The sequence below is a fragment of the Panthera uncia genome, chromosome F2 (genome assembly GCF_023721935.1).
Source record: "Panthera uncia isolate 11264 chromosome F2, Puncia_PCG_1.0, whole genome shotgun sequence".
NCBI lineage: Eukaryota > Metazoa > Chordata > Mammalia > Carnivora > Felidae > Panthera > Panthera uncia.
Genome location: NC_064812.1, coordinates 52,111,401 through 52,135,601, shown reverse-complemented (window position 1 = coordinate 52,135,601; position 24,201 = coordinate 52,111,401). Strand labels below are relative to the sequence as shown.

The following is a 24,201-nucleotide window of genomic DNA, read 5'->3' as shown; positions in this document are numbered from 1 at the left end:
TGAGCTTGAAATCTTCACCCTGTCAGTGTCGTGGGGCAGAAGTCACAGAGCCTAGTATCCACTACTTTCTCCTTCTGGGGTAGAGAAGGAGTGAGATGGGAAAAGAGAGAGACCAGGGTCTTCTTTGCAATACCTGCCTGGAATAGAACTTCTGCAGGGGCCAGGGGAGGGGGGACTGTGGATGAGAAATCCCAGCACCTGCCCCTCCTGGGATGATAGCATATGTTCTGGGAAAGAGGGAGCCCCATTTTCTTGGCTGCAAGTGCCTAGGGTAGACCTTTTATAATGTGGAGCTGAGGAATAAAGATGGCTAAAGAAATTATGTTGGCTCAAATTCCATAGACTCTCATTGTTCTTAGCAATATTTAATAATTTTTATTAAATGAATTTTTATGCATTTTCTGTGTATCCTTATGACAATTTTTAGAGACTTTAAATAATTTTTTTAATATTTTTCACCACTTGAATTGCTTTTCTGGAGAAAAGATCCACCAAGTTCTTTGCTCCATTCTTTTAGAAGTAGCTTACTCTTACTCTAGTTTCTTCTCTTTTTTTCTCCTCTCTAGCTTCTCTACGTTTATCTATGTGGCCTCAAGTTTTTACCTCTTTCAAACTCTTCTCAGTTTCCCTATGCCAGGTTAGAACATAGCTTTCTCACAACTTCTTTTTTGTGTTGACTATTGATGGGCATTCATAGACAATTAGTCTTCTAAATTTTCAGAATTCCACATGAAAATGTTTCTAGCCATAAACAGAACTGGGCATGCATATGTCTCAGTAATTCATTGTTTTAAATATTCTGCATGCCTCTGTGCTTTTTTTGCACTCATATTCTTGCCTCAATATATTCCAGTTAGAATATAAGTTTCTGGATTGCAGAAACCAAATCTACCTCTTTTGTCTTCCATAGTGTCATAAAATAAAGTCAGTGTTAAATGCCTGAATTAGGTAGTGACTGTGTTTAAACCAAAATGGAATTTGGGGTAATGGAAAGTATCTTTCACACCTAGTCAGAAGAACTGGCCTCAAGAAGAAATAGGTTCAGTGCATAGCAGTCAATTTCCTCATAAAAAATGGGCTGTGTTCACTCATTTGCCACTTCATATAGATTTCCTGAAAATTTATCATAGGAAAAATAATTGCTCTACCTTTCTCACACAATATTATGGTGATTTTCTAAATGAAATGATAATGATTATGAATGTTTTTTTCAATTATTCAAATGTATAGATATAAAATTTTGACTCCAATTAAAATGTGTATGGAGGGGTGGTTTTTACACTACCATGTAATTATCTGATGTCAGTTGGGTATCCTAAAATTCAACTCAGCTCTGACACTATCTACCTGGAGATCTCACAGGTAGGGCTCATTCCTGCAAGACTGCTTCTTCTCTTCAGATGTCAATTGCAAGCCTAGGTTCTCACATGTGCTTCTGACCAACCAGCTATAGATCAGAGGTTCAAACAACCAGCTTCTTGGGTTCAGTTAATTTGCTAGGGTGTGCACAGTATGCAAGAGAAGCATTTGACTTACTGGACAACTGGTTTATAAGCCAGATGGAAGAGATGCATAGGGCAAGGTATAGGGAAAGGATACCAAGATTCCATGTTCTCTGAGTGTGCCACTCTCCCCAAATTACCATGTGTACGCCAACCAGGAAGCCCTTGAAATCCCCTCCTTTTGGGTTTTTTAAGGAGGCTTTACTACATGGGCAGCATTGATTAAATCACTGGTCAGTGGTGATTGAACCCAACCTCCGGTCCCTCTCCCTCCCTGAGGTCTAGGGGTGGGACTGACAAGGCAATCAGCCCTCATGCTTAGGTGCTTACAGAATGTCACTTCATTAACATAAACTCAGATGTAGTTGAAAGGAGCTTGTTGTGAATATCAAGACACTTTTATTGGGGCAACTGGTGGCTTAGTTGATTGTGCATCTGACTCTTGATTTCAGCTCAGGTCATAATCCCAGGGATTGAATCCTGTGTTGGGCTCTGCACTCAGTGTGGAGCCTATTTCTGATCCTCTCTGTCTCTGTCTCTCTCTGTCTCTCTGTCTCTCTCTCTTAGTCTCTCTCTCTCTCTCCCCCTGTATGTTCCCTCCCCCATCTATGTTCTCTCTCCTTCTCGCTCTAAAATAAATAAATAAAAAGACACTTCTAGTGTTCTTACCACTTAGGAAATTCCAAGGAAATTCTGACACCTATGTGTCAGAAACAGGGAAAAAGGTCAACTATATATTTCTTATTTTATATTATATATCACAAGTTGTACAGCTATGTGATTCATCACAATTGTTTTCAATGATATATAGTTCTCATGACAACAATCAAAATTAGTATTTGCTGGCTACAATCCAATTGTTTACTGTCTTTGCACATAACTTGAGATTACAAAGAAAGTCAAATTATTAAATACTATAAATAAAACAAAACTCACAATATATCAGATGTTTCAGTCATGGAACATGGACATTTATCTGTCCATTATTGATCACATGCTATTGTATTACAAAAATTTATAGTAATATGTAAGGAAAGACACCGTCAAAGGACTCCTGAGTCAGACATTAATACACTTTGTGGCCTTGGGTAAGTTATTCAAGTTTCAATCACATTCTCTTGAGCTATGATAGTACCTGTCCAGTCTAATTTGCAGGATGGTTCTGAGAATCAAATGAAATTTGTGTGAAAACATATTGAAAGTCCAAAGTATTACAAGCTATAGGTGTTAGTTACTAACAAAATATATTCAGTGGAGTTATAAAATTTTCAGAGCAAAGCTGCAAACTAAATATAAACTATATTAGAAGCCCAGAAAAGTATTCCCTTGTTCCTGAATGTATAAGCTCTTGGCTTCTGGGTGATAATAAATAGAGAGCAAAGCTAACATCTACTGGAGGACACCTCTAATAATACAATTGCAGGCATGAAAAGAGGAGCCAGAGGCAAAGCACTTAGGGCCCGAGGCATTACTGTGTTGCTCTGGGAATGCATGCAGTCCACAGTGGAATATGATTTTGGCAAAGGATAAGGAGATTGCTTTGTGTGTAGATTCCTGCTGGATATGTGACATTTCTGTTCATTACTGGCCCACTTGGTAAGTTTGATTACTGCTGTGGCCAGAGAGTCTCCGAAAAAAAAAAACAAAACAAAAAGAAAATAGATGAGCTAAAGACCTTTGATATATTATAGTACAATAAATGACAGCAGGAAGTAAACCATTGTCTGAGGGCTGTGGGAGAATAAATGGTTAGCACATGCCCTGACAAGTTCTTCCACCGCATGAAGAATTTCACACTGGCATTTTCAGAAAGATAGAGTTAATTTCTTGGAGGAATAAAACACTTTCACACGATTTTCCCCAAGGGACATTTAATTAGGAAGGGTGATACAAGTCAATAATAAATAAACAATAATGATAGCTCTTAACAACAATAGCTAGAATTCATGTATATTTTCATTTAATCATTATAGTAATCCAGATAGGTATTAAAATCCATTTTAGAGCTGGGTGGGTTTACATGCCTAGACTAGTGTCACATAGCTAGTAGGTGGTGGATTAGAATTTGGACCTAGGTGATTCTAAATCTAGATGTCATGTTCATTGTTTCCATGCTTCATTCCCAAAGACCAGTCATTAAACCAGTGTTTCTTTATGTCAAAATTTTCACTGGTTTACTGCATATCTTTCAGAGGAATTCATGACTATGTGTTTGATAAATCTTGGACAACTAAAAGTTGGATATTCTGTCATTTTGTAGTAAATTTCCTATGTATGAAATTCAGACATCTTTATACCATACTGACTATATAAGTAAATGAACACAAAATATTAAATGCTTAAATATAAAATTGCATCTTTGAAAAATATTAGTCAGATCTAAGGGCCAAATTATTCTTTTATACGAAAATGTTTAAGTCACTTATACTTTTAAATGTACTAAAACAAAATACACCAACAGGATGTGAGGAAAGCTTATCATTAAGCTTCATTTTTAAATTATTGATGATTAAAGCATTTGCTATTACAGGACAATGCTCACTAATTGTGAAGACCAGAACCCAGCTGCCACATGCAGACATCCTTTGAGGAAGCACACTTTCCCTTCTCTTTTGTTTGAGTGCACATGGCATTTCCTAGGGTTATTTCCATGAATTTTCCTTGTGTGCTTTCACTGGGGCCTTCATCCAATTCGTGGTTGAAAATATTAAAGTGGTTGCTTAGAAACGCTGAAGTTGGAAATTTATGAGTTTTCAGAAGGTTGCACTGAAGTAGGGGTAGCATATGGTGATCTGACATGTTTTGTTCCCTAGCCAAGGAGAGGGGTAGCCTTCTGTGATCTCTCTAATTATTTCATGGCACTTTAAGATGCCAAGCTGAATTTAGAAAACAGCAAGGCATCAGGGCTAAGAAAAAACAGAATGTACTTTTTTGTATTCAATATTTTTGACCAAATTTTTTGTTGTTCTTTTTTTTTAAATTAATTGGAATAATTTTGGAAATATTAAAGGAGACGGCTTTAACTAAAGGATAAAATAAAAGGCTCATTACTTTGGCTGAAATAGAAACAACAGAAAGGAAAACAGCAGCAATAAAATGAAGATATTTCATAAGGAAGAGTTATGGTCCTAAAAGTAAATTTTAACACTTCAAAGTCTATTTAATAACTATATAGTGGAAGATAATTCAATTTTTGTGACAACTCAAGAAGATTGTGAGTATTAGGGAACAAAGTCAAGGAAGACAAATACAAATAAGAAATTAATAAATGATTAAGGAATTGGGGCCTTAGTAATGTATAGGTGTTAGTGTATGCTTTGAACTTGGCCTGAGGAAAGTATAATGAAAATTTGGGTGAATGAACTGAATAATTTCATTTTCTCATGCTTAAAATGTTCACCAAAAACCAGTTGTTTTAGGAATCATGTTAGGATATAGGGATAAAAAGAAGAGAAATCCATGGACTTTGCTGTCATAGAACTTACTGTTTTTGAGAGACAGGCTTATAAGCCAATATGGTACTTCATATGAAAAGTATAATGATTCAAATATGTCATGAGGCTTTGTGAACATAGAGGGACATTTAATATTTCATGGAGAATTAGGAATATTTCAGGTTAGGCTAATTACTAAACAGTTCTAAAATATCAGAGGTTTAATAGAGTAGACTTTTTCTTGCTCATTCATTTCTATATATTTGGTGTACACGGTAGAGCCCCTTTCATTTGGGGTTTCAAAGGCCTCCATCCTATGGTTGTGGCATCTCCAAGGGGCTGCGTCCATTGCTGGATCATGGGCATCAGACAGGCAGCTAGGGATGAGGAAGACTTGAGGTCCATTTTTTATGGGCCAGGCCAAGAAGTAAGACATGGTCTGTTGACCACAATTTAGTTATATGGCCACATTTAACCTCAAGGAAAGCTGTGAACTAGGAGTAGTGAAAAGAAGTTTGTTGACTGACTAGCCTGCTTATACACAGCTTTTGGAGATTTCATCAGGCTGGACCTTAAAGATGTGAGCCTAGTATCCAGCTGAAGATTGTGCAAAGACATCCTCAGTTATACTTTCCAGTATATTCAGTTGCCTACTTGACATTTATCCTCTGCTCACTCAAAGATATATCAAATTCAACCTATACAAAACCAACTCCAGGATCTTCCATTCTGCTTCCTGGCCCTTGTCCTACTTCAAACCTAGTCTTCCTTCATCCTATTACACACACACACACACACACACACACACAAATGGAAATAATCCTTGACATCTCTAATTCCACAAAACTAATATATCACTAAATCTTACACATACTAAGTTCAAATTTTTCTTGAATATGTTCATTTTGTTCCATTTCAGCTCTACCACTCTACTCCAGACTAACATCATCTACTGTCAGATGATAGCACAATAGGCACCTAACTCATCTCTCCTCTTGCTATCCATTTTTGCCTGTCTTCAATCTGTTATATACAGTTATCCATTAGATACAGGATCATTACCACCATGCTAGTCTGCCTTTATTGTATTGTGTCCTCAAAAAGTCCTAGGCATTATTCTGTGTGTGTGTGCGCACATGTGTGTGTGTGGGAGAGAGATAGAGAGATGGAGGGAGGGAGGGTGAGAGAGAGACAAAGATACAGTGAGTGCAAGTAGGGGAGAGAGGCAGACGGGGAGAGAGAGAGACAGACAGAGAGAGAGAATGAATCTGAAGCAGGCTCCATGCCCAGTGTGGAGAGTGATACCATGCAAGGCTCAATCTCATGACTGTGAGATCATGACCTGAGCTGAAATCAAGAGTCAGATGCTTAACCAACTGAACCACCCAGGCACCCCTAGGCATTATTCTACATACATTGTGTTGATTATCTAATTTAGTTCCCTATACCCTATATTGTAGGGTCTATTCCTATTTCATTTTATAAATGAAGAAACCAAGACTTAGAAGGTTTTGGTAGCTTGGCCAATTTCAAACAGCTGTCAGGCAGAGTCTGATCTTCTAGGCGGTCTGCTTCCTGAGCCTGTGTTCTAAATCACTATGCTATATTTTTCTCTCAGTTTAGACATTTAAGCCACTTACTTATTGAATAAATGAATGAAGAAAAAGTGCAGATTGGCAAGTGCCACATATAATAGAGGGTCATGTTGACACATTTTATCTTGTCCATATGCTGGAAAGGACCATTAAAAGATTTTAAGAAAGCAATGACATAGTCAGACCTAGAGACTTGAAAGATGTCTTTATTATTTGTATGGAAGATAGGAAGGAAAAAGAAAAGATTCAAATCAGAAAGTAATTTCACTAGAGTATAAAATAAATTGGCAAAGGGAATAAGGACTACATTATATCATAAAAGGTTTGAGGTTCTTTCAAGTTCTTGATGGCATACTTCTTGTCTCCTTCATAGTCTTATTTCCTTCCCCAATATATCACTTAGTCCAAATGCAATATTAATTGCATCTTTCAAAAACAATTTCAGAGTCAACAGACTTTATAATGGTGAAATGAGACATTATATAGAGAGTGTCCAATGCAGTTCTTCAAGAAAAGGAAATTCTTTTCTTTACTATCTTCATGTTCCATTCCCAAATGACCTGGATATGAGGTGAATGTAAAATTATAACAGTCTTTAGTTTAGAAGAAGAAGCATAGCCACAAAACTATTTAAAAAATAAGGATAAGTGTCCAAGCTTGGAGAACTTTACTTTGGTGACTTTAGAGGATAGAGAAAAGTCAGCAAATGTGTTTTAATTTTGCCTGTTTTGCTTATTCTGCTTAGTTCTGGTCAGAGCTAATGCTTTCAAATGATCCCAAATGGACTTTAAAATTCGGCTAACTGCAAGCACATATGCAAGTAGGATGCAGTTAAAACTGCATGTATTTATGTAAATGCATAAAATAAATATAACATTAAAAAATCCCTCTATCTGGGTGTGTTTGGTGTGTGTGTGTGTGTGTGTGTGTGTGTGTATACCAAAAATTAAAAGAGATTTCTTAAGCAGAATATATATTGAGATATTTATTCTGATATAAATAATATGACCCAATGTATCAGTTAAATAACATGTGATAATGTATGTTGGGCTAAATTTCTAGTTTCTACTGTAAATGCTATAAATCTATTCATGTATATAGATATACATGATAAAATAGAAAACAATGTATAACAAGAATATTCAATGAATATATCAGAAAATACTATCAGTAATCACAAAAATACTAAAGAAACAGGTTCTGCAAGATGTTATGTAGTTTTGCTGAGTGTGTAGGACTTGTATTTTTTGAAAATGTAGAGTCCCTCTGTGCATTATTTAACTTTCAAAGCAATGAATTGCAAGGACTAGAGTTATAGAATGAATTCTTTATAGGAGAGAATCTGGGGAGTGCCACAGAAGGAGACAATGGCAAATGAGAAGGGAAATTTCTTCTATATTCCTCTCTCTGTAAATGCATATTTTTAGTGCAGGGAGAACACTTAGCTGAATAAACAACAATTACTCTGTTAACATGAGGTTTATCAGGGAAAAATAAATGAAAAGAAAATTGGCATGTACTGTTACAGTTCTTTCCCTGTATTGTATATTGACTTTTATTTATTGGATACAGACAAACTGTATCCAGCTTTATTAAAGCTACTTTTCATAAACAATCATGGTATTTCAGGCAGGACATGGGGAGACAATCTTAACAGTATACAACTTTCAAACTGCTTTCTTAAATAGACTACCAAAATCAGAAAGCCACTATAAAACCCAATGAAGTCTTCATTTGATGCTCTGAGCAGGGAAAGTTTAGAGGGAGGGTTGACATTTCACATTTAGCATGTCGCTTAATAACTTTTCACAAGTTGACCTTGACTTTTAGGAAATGAAATGAAAATGGCAGAATTATCAATCTGAAGATCCACAAGCTAAAAAAGGAACTCTTTTTGAGAGATACCATCTCCAGGGTGACACTGTGAAGTCCAGAATGCTTGACATACTGAGAACCACTGGGGGGGAGGGGGTCAGGTTCCAACAGGTCTCTGGGTTTAAAGAGGTCAAGTCTATGTTGAAGCAGAGAGGGAAGAAAAGACACAAAAAATGAATTTTAATTTTCCACACCACAAGACATTTGTGCCAAGATGGTTAATGTCTGCTAACATCAAGGAATCCCTCTTCCTGGGAACCAAGAGGAATTTTCCGAAAACTAGAAGGGAAAGGTGTTCCCCCTGTATCAATCGAGTTTCAGAGATATTCTATTGGTTACATAGACCCTTCCCTCAAAACATCAAGGGAGTGTTCTGTGTGCTAATACTATAGTTTAAAAATAATTAAAACAAGATTCTGCATTTTTATAAAACTTGATAAAAAATAGTATTTCAAACTGTACAGTCACCAGAAGTGCACACACTTCACTTGGCATCTCCAGCACCTTCAGCTTTCTGTGCCTGGTCTGTTTTGGCATCTCCATTTTCTGCAGGGTCATTTGCATCCTTGCCAGCATCAGCTTTCCCCTTTCCCCCTTTGGGTTCCTTGTCTCCCTTCTTTGCAGGGGTTTAGGCTCTGGCTTTGGAGGAGCAGGTTTAGCAGATAAACTTGCAGATCTTCTCTGTGGCTCATCCTTCGCCTTGGCTTTATCTCCTTTAGCATTCCCTTCAGCCTTTCTCTTGGGCATGGTGGCGACAGTGGCAGGCCATAGGCGCTGGACGCAGGATGCCCTGGTGCATGGGCTTTGGTAGGTCCGGGGGTCATTCTTGCCTCTTCTTCTTCACACTGCTTGTACTGACTTTCAATACTTATATTTTTCTTTCTAGTTTCGATGATTTATCCACCATTAATAGCTTATCAGTAAGTTGTCATAATTTAAATATTTTCATAATGGTCCTAACATGAATATGATTGAGAACATATATAAATAAAATGAGTGAATCACAGTAATTTCTTATGTGAGAAAAGTAAGGGAAGATAAATTAATACCTGGATTTTTATCACTAAATAATAATAATACAGGGAGGTGGGAGTGGGTGAAATGGGTAAAAACAGTCAAAAGGTACAAATTTCTAATTATAAAATAAATAAGTCATAAGGATGTAATGTGCAACATGGTGACTGTAGTTAATAGTACTGTATTGTATATTTGAAAGTTGTTAAGAGAATAGGTCTTAAAAGTTTTCATCACAAGAAAAAAAATTTTGTACTGTGTATGGTAATGGATTTTAACTACACTTGTGGTGATCATTTTGCAATATATACAAATATTGAATCATTATTTTTTACACATGAAACTAATATAATATTATATGTCAAGTATATCTTTATTAAAAGATAATAAAATAAAATATTATGATTCATAGAAATCAATATGTCAAGAACTTTACATTTTTATTAATAAAAGGCAACTCTGAAAAAGATTGAAGATTTTATTTAGAAAAGACTGTATTGGAGAAAATGGTTTGTTTCCCTGGAATATATCAGTGTTATGCTGGAGACAGATATAGATATATATATGACATATATGATCATTCAAAAATGAATACACGTATATGTACAGCTGAGTATGTAAAAATAGGATGCAATTTTGCAAGCGATAAAAAACAATTGGATTACCTATTTGATTTTATACATCTTTATATTTAAATTTTCTTGAATTTCAAGTTAATTAGTCTTTTAAAAAATGTTTATCTAACTTGAGAGAGAGAGCATGCATGAGCAGGAAAAGGACAGAGAGGGAGAGAGGATCACAGACTGTGAGATCATGACCTGAGCTGAAATCAAGAGTCAGTGGCTTAACTGATTGAGCCACCCAGGCGCCCCTCAAGTTAATTACTCTTTATAACGGTCTATAGGATCTGGAAGAATTCATGGTAGTTTATATGCCTGAAGGATATAAGATATTAAAAACAGTTATGACGGGATTTGAAGGGCAACCCACATTTCTGCCCAGCCATGTCTCGCCACAAATGGGGTGCTGCCCATATTTCTGTCTGGCCATATACTGGGGCACCCAAATTAATGGTTGCCAAACCAAATTATCAGGACACAAAGTGTGACAAGCAAGAAGGCAATAGCTACTCCTGGAAGGGAAAGGATCCCAACCAGTGTTTTTTCCTGACAATCTGAATTTGAAAAGGAAAGGACAATGTGACATTTTACCTTCCTTTGTCATCCTGGCATCAAAGATCTGGGAAAGAGGACTTTGGCAAGAATTCTTAGCCTTTGCTGGCTTCTGCCAATTTTCCCAGGATGCCGTCTACAGGCTTAGGAGACAGTTGGGTGTCCCATTAGGTCTCATCCTGGTCACCAAAACCTTTAGAGGAGGAAAAATAAGTTTCCTTCTACTTTTTATATTGAATGCCTGGCTGAAACCTCCTTTTCTCTCTTTTTTTTTTTTTTTAATTTTTTAATGTTTATTTATTTTTGAGAGAGACAGAGACAGAATGTGAGTGGGTTAGGGGTAGAGAGAGAGGGAGACACAGAAGCAGAAGCAGGCTCCAGGCTCTGAGCTGTCAGCACAGAGCCCAGCGTGGGGGGTTGAACTCACGAGCTGTGAGATCATGACCTGAGCAGAAGTCAGATGCTCAACCGACTGGGCCACCGAGGCACCCCAGAAACCTCCTTTTCTCTAGGGCACCTTGTAAATGGATAAACTTATCTACAATGGTTAAAAGTTCTGTTCTATGGCCACTGTAGTTCAGGATTATCTTTGGTAAGGTTAACCTTACTTATTCAGCCTCAAAATTTTATTCACCTGATGTCTCACACTGGATGCAGTGTGGTTTCTAAGTCAGAAACAGTCTCATCTGGACCCAATCTGACTGCGTCCAGAAAGAGAAATGCTTAAATAAAGTCTGAAAGCTCAAAATGCAAAAGCCACAGAGGTAGGATCCAGGATCTGAGGACTTACTCATGACCTCCAGAGATGGTGAGAAAGCAGCAAGCTCACGGGGAAAAGAGGTATCTACACAAGGTTGCTCACTGCTCCTGGGGGCCACTGGGGTGTCTCCTTTGGTTCCTGCTTCTGACCCCTGAACTGTTAAAAGATAAACTGAAGCATATTAAGAATTTTAAGAGTTCATTTGAGCAACAATCGATTCAAATTGAGCAGTTGTCCGGAGTACTTAAACCAGAAGTAGTTAGGAGTGCTCCCTGAGGAGACAATTCTTTGCTTTGCTATGGGCTCAAAATACATAATTATTAATTCATAAAACATTCACGGAGTGACAAGGTGCCAGCATTAAGCCTGGGGTTCAGGATTTAAAGGTGAATAAGGAAGTCTTTGCCCTTACATAGCCTACAGTATGGTAGAGAGATTGTAAGACTCCAAGTGATAGTAAAGGAAAACCATAGACCAGCTATCTTGCCCTGTATCTGAGATTATATGGCGTGTGATACAGCTTCATGTTTAAAGTTTTCTTTCTCTTAGAACACAAATTGGTGAAGCCTTCTGCTATTTCTGAAGGTTAAAACAATTCTGGATTCTTGCACCAAACTCCATTTCACTCTTTGCTTAAACTATTTTAGGAGGACATCTCTCGCTCCTAAACTATCTTTTATCCCTATGAAAGCATTAATAGCCCTGCTGATGCTGGGTAACCAAGAACTCAGAAGAAAAGTAAAATAAGGTTTTAGTTATTGAGCGCTGATTCTGATGGATTGAAAAGCTGTTATGAGACTTGAATGCACCCCACAGCATGAGTCAGTGGGTCAAGTTCCGCAAGGCTCACAATGAACCCCTTGCCTGAGTTAGTACTTACTGGACTTTTCCTCTCTGCATGTGTCCAGCAGGATGATTGGGCTGGGACTAGGACTGATTTTTGTGTGTATGTGCTTTTTTAATTGGTGAATTTACTGATCATAAAAAGTTCAAATATATGTATAAAACATTCTAAAGAAGCCCCTGTATGCAATTAGAAAATTTCTCTGTACAGATGTATATCTTATCTCTTCTAATAATTACCTTCAAAATAACTATCTGAAAGAAAAGACTTACTAAATTATAGTAATAGTTCCTACCACCATTCAAATAAAATGTTGAAATAAAAAGGAAATTAAGAATTGGCCTGGATACCTGTCCTTCATTATTCCAATCCATAAGCCACATCAAGGGCACAAAAGGCTCTCCACTGAACACTCTCCCACTTGTGCCCCCATTAATTACACTGTATGAACACAGAGACCTTTCAAAGAAATGAGTGGAAAAGGCTGTCACAATTTAGTTGAAAAACTGAATAGATGATGTTTGATTTATTTTTTCCTATTAAAAGTAAATTAGGGTTAAACTGGAATAGTCATTACCATTCATACAAACCGTATTTACAATGAAGTATCAATTTTAGAGTGGCCAGAAGGACCTTGCAGATGAAATAAGCTTAAGCCCTGGACCACACTTTGACAAAGATTCTTATATACAATTGGGCATATAATATAACTTAGCTGCTACTTTCAATCTGACATTCCTATAAGACTTAGAAATAAATCCCATCAGCATGAACATTTTAAAAAGATCAGTTGTGAGTTTCTTTTAGTGTGTAGCAGTAGAAATACTGCTCAAACTAAGTATTTTATACTTTAATTGAACCCTCCCATTTGCAAATTATTTACAAAAAAGAATACAATGAAAAACATGAACTGATAAAAGTATCAAACACTGCTAGCAGATCAGAAAAACTGTTGTTTCCTATTATTAAGCTACTAACTGGTAGTATAAGTAAATTATTTCCTGACTAAATGAGTTTGGAGGTTTTTTCTATTTAATAGGAAGGCAATAATGAGCTAAGTGTGTGAATGTCTTGGAGTTCTCAGAAGAAAAGTGGAATGTAAATATAGTCATAATAATAATCATTAATATTTTAATACCATAACATGTCTTGCTATAAGCTGATCCTTAGTTATTGATTTGACAAATGATATTCTCAGATGATTTGTTGAAGTTGAACATCTTGGGCGTGGTGATCTTGTAGTTTTTACTACATTTAAAGCTGGGTCATAACATTTAGTTCATACTATATTCAAATGTGCAGAGAAAAATCTAGTTTATTGTGTATTTAAGCTAATTTGGATTTCTTCCTGGGAGGAAATTTAAGTAAATGCTCAATCTATTTTAACTTTTCCAATGCAATATTATAATCTGTCCCTTCATGCTGTGGTCAAGCTGTCTGCTTGCCTTCTCTTCCCCTCTTATGAGAGCACATAGGTACATAGGCCAGTGGAAGTGGCTTAAATGACTATGACATCAGAGGGAACTGCCAATCCGGGACCCAAGTGGCATCTTTGGATAAATGGCTATCTTCCTTGTCTACTGGTTGGTAAGGACCTCTTGGAGCCAAAGTCTCGGGAGAGGAAATTAGGGACACCTATCACTCTCTTGTTCTCCTTGTCCCTATTCTTCTTACCAACTCTCAGGCTAGAAGAAGCACAGTCTCTTCTTTATATTGTCCTCCTTCAGGTATCGAGCTGCAAGGCTTCTGCCTTGTAGGTCCTAGGTGGAAGAGATAATAACTCTTGCAAAGGAGATCTAGTAACAGTAGCCAGTCTTGGGCTTTCATATATGAAAGAAGGCAAAATGGCTACCAGGATATTTGGGGAGGAAAAGTATCAATACAATAAACTAATGTGCAAGACAATTACAGTTTCACTGAGTACCTATCTGCTTCCCAGAAATTAAATATTAATATTTTCTTTCTCTTTTCATTTCTCCTATAAGAAATTCTGTTCTCCTTATAGATAGAGGATGCCTTAGGCCAACAAAGTCAAAGTCAAATACACAGAAATGTAAAAAAGAAAGCACATTAATACTTTTCTAATTAATTTTTAATATCACACAATCTTCGAGTTTTTAAAACTGGGCTTAGTCGTGAGGTATTCTATTTTGAAAATGTCATGAAATGCATATTTGACTCAAGCTATCATGGTGTACTTTCACGCAGTATGTATTTACTCATTTCTGTGTGCAACGGGTGTCTTTGAAAAGCATATTCTTTATTGTGGAACTTAAAATAGTTGTCATATATTCTTTTTTGGTCACATCTTTCTTCCTCACCTATTACTCCCCTTTCAGTTCCACCCTTTTGCTTGAAGTTTTAAAATCTACATTGGTCTTTGTTTTTCATACTATTTCTCACTTAGGGTAGCATTAAAGAACCTAATGAAACTTTCTCCCCCTCTATTTATACTCCTTTCTAGCATTCCAGTTTTAATGGAGTCAAGTGAATGTACTGACATTTACTACTTACAGGGTCCTGCTCTCTGCACAATGATCTAGTTCAGGATTTTGTTTTTCACATACTCGCATATTTCTTTCTCCCTACTTCTGTCCATCAATCCATGTCATGTAATTATACCAAATCTACTTCTAGTCTCATTTTCTACAGAAAGAATCCCTGGTTAATAAGAGTCCATTGTGATCTTATTCTACTGATCCATTTCACCTTTTTGATTCATTATTTATTATGGAAGATTCAATTTTAATAATTTTGATGAACATTTTTAAACTAGTAAAATTAAGATTTATCTCCACAGTTTACACAGAGATATAATTTGCATATTTGGTGCATTCCTATTAAAAAAGCCCAATTCATGGCTTGTTCTGGTTTGACCTTTGTATCATTTCCTTTACCTTTATTCTGTACTCATCACTCTTCATTCCAATTCAGTTGGTCTGAACAATTTTAAGAACTGTTTTTTGTGATAGGAAAATACTTTATAATATAACAAATAAATCTTTCCTATCTTAATATCTTTATATGATTCTGCTCTGCAGTGCTAATTGTTTTGTCTATAGTTTCAATTCCCATTGTTCAGTTTCTCGCTTTCTTTTCTTTTTCAGTTATTTGAATATTTCCTATTCATCTCTTGTTCATAAATATTCCTAAGGTTTTTATACTTTATTAAGTATTTATTCTATTATATATCACCCAAATGTATCTCTAATACCTCTATACTTTAGCATAATGGGGTTCTATCTGACACTGGAGCTGTTGATACATAATTTGTATTCTTCATAGTTAATTTTTTTCTTAAAAAAATTTTTTAATGCTTATTTATTTTTGAGAGAGAGAGAGAGACAGATTGCTAGCAGGGGAGGAGCAGAGAGAAGGGAGACACAGAATCTGAAAGGCTCCAGACTCTGAGCTGTCAGCACAGAGCCTAATGCAGGGGCTCGAACTCATGAACCGTGAGATCATGACCTGAGCTGAAGTCAGATGCTTAACCAACTGAGCCACCCAGGTGTCCCCATAGTTACATTTTTATCCCTGATTTGAATAAAAACTTTGTGAAAGTATGGATATCAACTGTTCATTTTATACATTCATAAACATTAACAGAAATTCTCTAATCTCTTTCCGTAATACCCAAGACCATCTATTACTGTCAACAGAGTAGGCATTCTGGGAAATTAAAATTCATCACTATTATCAAGAACAAAGTACAAACAGAATTCCAGATTCATAGTTCCTAGTTTCAAAGAACTCTTCATATGCTATTGCTTCTATCTGAAGTGCCCTTCCCAATCATGCAAATGTATGATTGTTCTTAAAGACTCAGCATAGTGTCATTTCCTTTATAAAATCTCTTATCTATCTCCCTCCCCAAAACCAGCCTATCTTTCATATCCCACTTTTGATTAATGCCCAACGCTCGTCAAAGCTAGTCCCCCAATACTGTGTGTTTCACAATGTAATGTATTTTTCTGGCTACACATCTGCTCTTTGAACATCATGACTATGGACTATGAACATTGTGCCTAGGCACTGAAATGGTATTCATCTTTGTATCGTCAGTGATCAGAAAAGAGTTTATAGTAGTCAACACTGAATAAATCATTGGGATTCATATGAAGCTATTTTGACAAGGTGGCATTTGGTTATTACTGTAGTCAAAGTAACCAAAGTAGTAACAAAGTAAACAAAGTAGTCAAAGGAAATCTTCAGAATGAAAATTATTGGAGATTTTGTTTCCTCGCGTGTGCAGCTTGTTTCCATCACTTACTCACATTTATATGTTTTAAACTGCATTTGTTATTTCACACATACTTTGCCCTTGGCTATATAAATCTGTTTGGAATCACAATAGAGTACCTTGATAATGGGTAAAACAGTGCTCATAACTAGACTGCCTTCTTTTGGTTGGTATTTTCTTGGTGAGAAAGTGACAGGAGCTAGGCAGCGCTATGTGGATATTTAGAACATGCTACCTGGTCACTTTGGACCTGGAATGATACTGATCAAATTTTTAAGTATACTGTAAAAACAAAGGTTCAACTTTTTTTTTTTTAACTTTAGCATGAGGTATTCCTTATTGCTTATAACAAAGGATAAGCTATAAATGTTAGCTATGATATCTTGGCTTTGTTTAAAATAACAAATAATTTTTTAATAAAAAGTAAGTATGCAATGGGGCGCCTGGCTGGCTTAGTTGATTGAGCATCTGACTTCTTGATTTCAACTCAGGTAATCGTTCCTGGGTTGTGGGATCGAGCTCTGCATCAGCCTCTGTGCTGAGCATGGAGCCTGCATAAGACACTCACTCTCTCTCTCTCTCTCTCTCTCTCTCTCCCTCTCCCCCTCCCTCTTCCTTTGCCCTTCTCCCCATTGTGCTCTCTCTCCCTCTCTAAAATAAATAAAAATAAATAAAAATTCTTTTAAAAAGTAAATGTGCAGTAAATTTGATAATATATAAAGTTTGGATTAAGAAGAAATTTCTAGTTCCAGCAATATGGCAAACTAGACTACCTACAGAGACCTTAACAGGAAGAAAGAATGATACATAAAACATAATATGTAATACACACAAAATAAAATAAAGTGCAATACACTAACATTTAAATGAAACTCATGGCTGACTTTACTAGGAAAAAAGGCCTTAAGGATCACAAAGAAAAAGAAAATGCCTTGAGAAGAAAAGGTGTAAGCTGATGCTGAGCCTTCCACTGCTTGCCATTCTGAGGGAACTAGCCAGTCTGAGTAACTAGGAGATGGAGTCTTAACACCCAAGAAGCACAGAAGAGTTGTAACTGAGACTCAGTTTAGTTTACCTAATAATGCCAGAACTCTCAACTAGCTACGCGTAGGGAAGTGATGGACTAGAAAAAAATCCATCCCCTGGAAAAAGAGATGACTTGAAAGATTGCCATTTTGGAGTGTTCTGTAGGTTGAATTGTTTTCCTGTGATAATTCATAAATATGGGTTTGGGATTTAAATTGATCCTACCTGTATAATCTGGGAACATTCAGATAAGGAATTGACATAAAAGTGTTGCAAGTCCCATAATGCCCATGGGAAAAAAACCCAATAGTTTGTGTTTTCAACAGAGCTGTTAAAGAGCCCAAAAGGTAAAGCCCCAGTGAGGATTAGTTCATTCCAAAATTATATGAAAAGACACAAAGAAACAACGCACTATGAATAAGAGTCAGTACATCGAGAGTAGCACTGTCCCCTATCTTGTCACATAATAGAAATATTGGAAAGTGACTATGAAATAATTTTAAAATGACAAAAATCATAAGAAAATAACTTATTAAAATAGAAATTGAGGAAAATACTATGACCAAAAGATAGACAATTTTGAAAAATATCAAATAGTTGTTGAGAAATTAAAAGATATTTTCTTTGAAATTGTATGTATTGATAGATGGTTATTTGTGGTATTATATATTCAAATATATTACTCAGGAAGAGAAATATAGAGATAAAGATATTGAAAACCTAAGACACCTATCCATTTGAGAAATTCAACATGCAATTTGTAGACGTTCTTCACCTGAAGACAGAAAGTAAAATTGCCTGTTCAAAAGATAATGTCTGATAATTTCAGTATTGATGAATGACAGACATCCTCTGATATAGGACACATTGGAGACAAGAGAAGTTGAAAGGAAGGAGAAGGTCTGAAAGATGAAGAAAAATACATTATTTATAAAAGAACAGCAGTTAGATCGGTAGCATTAAAAGAAGCCAGAATATAATATGTTCAGAATACTGGGAGAATACAATTGTAAATCTAGGTAGCTAAAGTTATCTGTTAGGATAAAGAAAAAAAATGTTTATGCTATATTATATATTTAAAAGCTGCAAGATATTGGGGCGCCTGGGTGGCTCAGTCAGTTAAGTGTCTGACTTCAGCTCAAGTCATGATCTCATGGTTCATGGGTTTGAGCCCTGTGTCGGGCTCTGTGCTGACAGCTCAGAGCCTGGAGCCTGCTTCGGACTCTGTGTCTCCCTCTCTCTCTGCTCCTCCCCCACTCATGCTCTGTCTCTCTCTCTCTCAAAAATAAAAAATAATCATAAAAAAAACCTGCAAGATCTTAAAAGTTCTCATTAGGAGAAAAAAATCTGTAACAATGTGTGGTAATGGATGTTAACTAGATTTCTCGTGGTTATTATTTTACAATATAAACGAATATTGAATCATTATGTTGTACAACTGAAGATAATATAATGTTATGTTAGTTATATCTCAATAAAAAAAATTTAGACACAAGCAGAGTTTTCCACTAACAAAACCCACTGAAAGATTTTTTTTAAAGTAATCTCTATACCCGACATGGGGTATGAACTCACAACCCCAAGATCAAATGTCACATGCTCTACCAACTAAGCCAGCAAGGCACCTTACCTACTGTAAGAATATTCAAAAAGAAGTGAAATGAACTCAGAGGTAAGATGTGTGAAGCAAGATGAAATGGTAGTGTTAGGGGAACCTGGGTGGCTCAGTCGTTTGAGCGTCTGACTCTTTTCAGCTCAGGTCATGATCCCAGGGTTGTGAGATCAAGCTGGCCTGAGTGGGGCTGTGTGCTGAGCGTGGAGCCTGCTGAGGATTCTCTCTCTCTCTCTCTCTCTCTCTCTCTCTCTCTCTCTCTCTCTCCTCTGCCCCTCTACCCTGCTTGTGGGCTGTCTCTCTAAAATAAATGATTTAAAAAATTGTAGTGTTGGCATAAAATAGACCAATGAGACCAATAAAATAGAGAAACAGATTGAACTTATATAGTCTATTGATTTATGACAAAAGTAACATTGCAGAGATATAGAGAAGGTACTAAGTCAATTGGATATCCATATGGAAAAATTATATCCTGACATCTACTTCACCCCATATACAAACTTCAATTTCAGAATTAATCTAATATGTAAAAGGTAAAACAATACGATTTTTGAAAGAAAACATAGTAGAATATCTTCATGACCTTGGAGTTGACAAAGATTTATTAAACAGAACATAAAGAGAAAAGTGAAACACTGGATTCCATTAAAGTTAAAAATTCTTGTTCAATAAGAGACACCATTAAGAGAGTAAAAAGACAAGGTACATAGTAGAGGGATACATATATCTGGAAACACATTTGCAATACATATATCTGGAAAAGGATTAGATTCAGAATATATAAAGAACTTCTATAAGTTAATCACAAAAGATAGAAAAGCTAATAGAAAAATTGACAAAAGGGCGCTCCAAAGGGGATTTCTAAATGTTCAAAAAAGCTATGAAAGTGCTTATTTTACTAGTTGTAAGTTCATGGAAAGCTACAACCACAGTGAGCTACCACTGCATGCGTATTACGTTGGTTAAAATGAAAAAGATATACAAGTGTTGGAAATAATGTGAAGCAACTAGAACTCTTACACTATTGATAGGAAAATAAATTAGTACAACCACTTTGGAAAATTTGTTGTAGCTATAAAGTTGAATATGTATATACCTTAGGACCCACTGATTTTGAATAGGCCTCAGTTTCCTTCTAAAATAAAGATAGTAATATCTATTTCACAAGGTTATTTTAAGTATGAAATTAAAGTGATTATATTTTAAAAACAGAAAAACCCATGGTGTTACTTTATTTTACTATTCATCACAGTGTAATTATAGTATTTTGCATACTGTGAGTGCTTAAAAGTTGATTGAATCAAATAATTTGTAAATACTTAAAAAAATTTATTTTATTAAACCTTGCAGGAGACAAAATAAAATTTTGCTTCAGTAAAAAACAAAGTGGGGGTGCCTGGGTGGCTCAGTCTGTTGAGCATACAACTCTTTATTTCGGCTCAGGTCATGATCCCAGGGTTGTGGGATGGAGCCTTGTGTTGGGCTCTGTGCTGGGTATGGAGCTTGCTTAGGATTTTTTCTCTCTCTCCCTCTGCTCTTCACCCCCACTCGTGCTGTCTCTCTCTCAAAACAAAACAAAACAACAACAAAACAAAGTGAAAGTCAGCAGCAGTGCAAGTCTCTGAAGGACTACTTACCAGTGTCATGTTTAGGTGCCTGGATTTCAAACTTGGTTCAAATTCCAGTTTTGTAACTCACTAGGAGTATGATTTATGTCAAATCACTTATTAACTCTGAGTCTCTATTTTTTTCTCCTTTCTAAAATAGAGATAGTGTGTCTAGCATATTATAAGCATTCAACAAATACTAGTTTTATACTGTTTAGTAGAGATGAGTGTCATAAAATGTTTTACATTTTCAGGTTCATTAAATGAAGAAAAGTGTCAGTCAGTGAATAAACAAACAATAAACCCAGAAATATCTTGTGGTATTGAGTATAGATTCCCAGGCATCATAAAAAAATATACTATACTCAACTCTAAAATATACCTTATTAGAACTTATAAACATTCAATATATGCATAGAAAAAGGCATCTTTTATTGGCTATTTTTTTCTCTAGTTTTTGATTTCACTTTTTGTTTCTCAAGTCTTAAAGAGGTTTGATCTAACTCATATTGATATTTCAGTAAAGAGTTGTAGGTTGTTGTGTTTTGAGGTTTTTTGGCTATATTGGTGTGATTGGATGGATCAGTAGATCTTGAGCTTTAACCAATTTGTAACCAACTATGTTACTGGCTAAATGCTTTACCCCAGATGGCAGCACGGTTATGTAATAGAAGCTTTCAGATTTATAAATGTAATGTCCTGTGGAAGAGCCTCTTGGGAAGTTATTTTGAAACAGTAATCCCAGAAGTTCTGTGAATTTCATTTTGACACTGGGTGGGGAGGAGTTTGAGATGAGAGGGAAGAGTTCTCAGGGCACTTCCAGTTCAGCTGCAATTATTCATTTATTTAACTGTTCATACATTAAGCTTCTTTACATAATAGAAAAAGGGGTTGGGGGGGATATTACTTTCTTAGCCACAGCTGCTTTTAAGAATGGACTTAGTTAATTGTAGGAACGTTTTAATGATTTGTTCAGGCTACATCCAGCGGTAAGAGAAGAGGTATGCTTAATTGTTCTGTATAATAAAGAACAAAATACTTTTGTGCTGTAGAGCAATCTGCTAAGAATGGTGAGAAGGGAAGGAAGGAGAGAGAGTCCATCCTGTTCCTGGACCCAATTCCCACTTTGGTCTGGGGGTTCTCACCATACCAACAAATAATTCTTGGAACTCCAGCTGGGTGTCCTACAATTCAGCTCAATTCTGACACTACCTACCCAGAGGTTAAGGCTTCAGTCTACAAGACTGCCCCTCCCCCTGTCCCCTACTTCAGACTTCAGGCACAAGCCCAGTTGTCTCTGCTTCCGACTGATGAGTTAGAGATTAGAGGTCCCCATGGCCTCCTGCTTGGACTTCAGAACCCAGTCCAAAGTTCAGTTTGCTCCCAGCTGGATAGAAATCAGAGGTTACAATGACTTCCTTGGGTTCAATTAATTTGCTAGAGCAGGGCACCTGGGTGGCTCAGTTGGTTAAGTGTCTGAGTTCGGCTCAGGTCATGATCTCCTGGTTTGTGAACAGGAGCCCCACCTTGGGCTCTGCGCTGACAGCTTGGAGCCTGCTCCAGATTCTGTGTCTTCCTCTCTCTCTCTCTGTCACTACTCCAGTTGTGCTCTCTATCTCTCTCAAAAGTTAATAAACATTTTTTTAAAAATTGCTAGAGCAGCTCACAGAACTTAAAGAAACATTTTACTTACTAGATCACAGGTTTATAATAACAAAGATATAACTCAGGAACAGCCAGATGGAAGAGATTTCTTGGACAAGGTATGGAGAAAAGTAAGAGGAACCTTCATGTCCTCTCCAGGTGATCCATTCTCCCCAAATTTCCACATGTCAGTCACCAACCCCAAAGCTACTTGTCCTCTTGGGGTTTTATGGAGGCTTCAACACATTGTGGTGATTGATGAAAAACATTAGCTAGTGGTGATTGATTTATCTTCCAGGCCCTCTCCTCTCCCCTGGAGGTGGGGGTTGCTTGCTGCCAGAGACTGAAACTTCCAACACTTTAACCCTGCTTTGTTCTCCTAGTAATCATCCTACTTCCTTAAGTGGGGTCCAAAAGTCACCTCATAAACATAACAAGAAATACCTTTGCCACTCAATACTTCAGAAATTCCAGGGCTTTCAGGAGCTGTGACTGTAGTTTATCGAGTCATGAATGCTTCTTACAATTTATATTGCTCAGAGAGCTTAGAAGATGCTTGACAATGTACTCAGAAGCAGTTCTCTTAGAAAAGGGGCAGTGAGGTAGAGGAATCTATAAAAATGTCATCACAGAAATTTGTATAAATCTAAGAAGAGAGTCTGACTTCCTCTGGGCATAGAATTTTAGGGGTTGGAAGTGTTGAATCAAGTTTTAAAGTACCCAACTGGAATCTGGGATACAGGGGCAATATTTCATTTGGAGAAAGTATTTTGTCCTTAGTTTGAAAAATATTCCTATAGTAAATAATTCTTACAATTACATTCTGGTTTGCACATAGAAGGAGCCATGCCACAATCCATATACTATAAAAGTTTTTACTGATGTTAAATCTACTGAAAGAAAAATAAAAAATGGTTTAACCTTACCCTTTTATTGCAGTATTGGAGGTAACTTCCATATTAATGGAATGGGTACTTTAGTCATAAAATAATTGTTGATTTCCAAGAAGCAAGTGGACTCAGGAAGGGCCCTTGGCATGGGATCTTTAACTACTTCACACCTCAATAAGCTTCTGCTATGTAGTGTAACTTTCCCTGTGGTGCACTATTTGCTAGTCAACACATGATTCCTCTATTCTGAACCACTCCTAACAAATTGATGGCCATTGCTGAGTGAATAGCTGAATGAACAAATGAATGGATGAATGTCATTTGTAAGTATCACATTCTTTATTGCTAAAATCTTTCTAAGCTATTTTTCAGGTATTTTTTTATCGTGAAGGGAGAAATATAAATGTAAATCTTATAATGAGAGTACTGTGCTAACTGTAAAGGTAACAACAGTATTTAACAATACCGTCTCTGGTAGTAGAATTTGGATATGAACCTAAATAATAGTCATACAAGGTCACTTAAGTATGGTTATGATTGGAGGATGTGGGAGTCTATTTGTATAAGATTCAGGAAACTTCTAAGCAAAAGCTCATTCTAACAAAGAGAAAGTCAGGAAAATAAATCTTAGAATAGGGTAGGATTAAAGAAGATTGGCAATTTGGGGTCTGTGTTGATCATATTAACCTTTAGCCTTAAACATTTCCATTTCCCCTCTCTTTCTCTTTCTCTCCTTTTTTTTTTTTTTGCAACAGTACAGAAGAATACCAATTAAATAAAAATATTTGAAATAGTGACTTCATTAAAATGGCATTGGTATCATAAATCAGCAATATTCTGGAATCCATGTGGGAGAAATGTGAAAAGAGGGTCAGTGATGTTATTTGTTTGTGCAGAGAACCCTTATCACAATGAAGCCACCTTTTAGACATCTTGGACCCTAGACTATTTACTGGTGGCGTCAGCAATGGAGACCCTTTTGG

The 24,201-nt window shown here is 36.4% G+C and overlaps 1 long non-coding RNA gene and 1 pseudogene across 2 annotated transcripts in view; both read right to left on the bottom strand.

Moving 5' to 3' along the window:
• The window catches only part of LOC125924588 (uncharacterized), a 65,833-nt gene that overhangs the window by 24,048 nt on the left and 17,584 nt on the right, over positions 1-24,201 (bottom strand). The window lies entirely within an intron of this gene.
• LOC125924587 (non-histone chromosomal protein HMG-17-like) lies at positions 8,853-9,243 on the bottom strand (annotated as a pseudogene).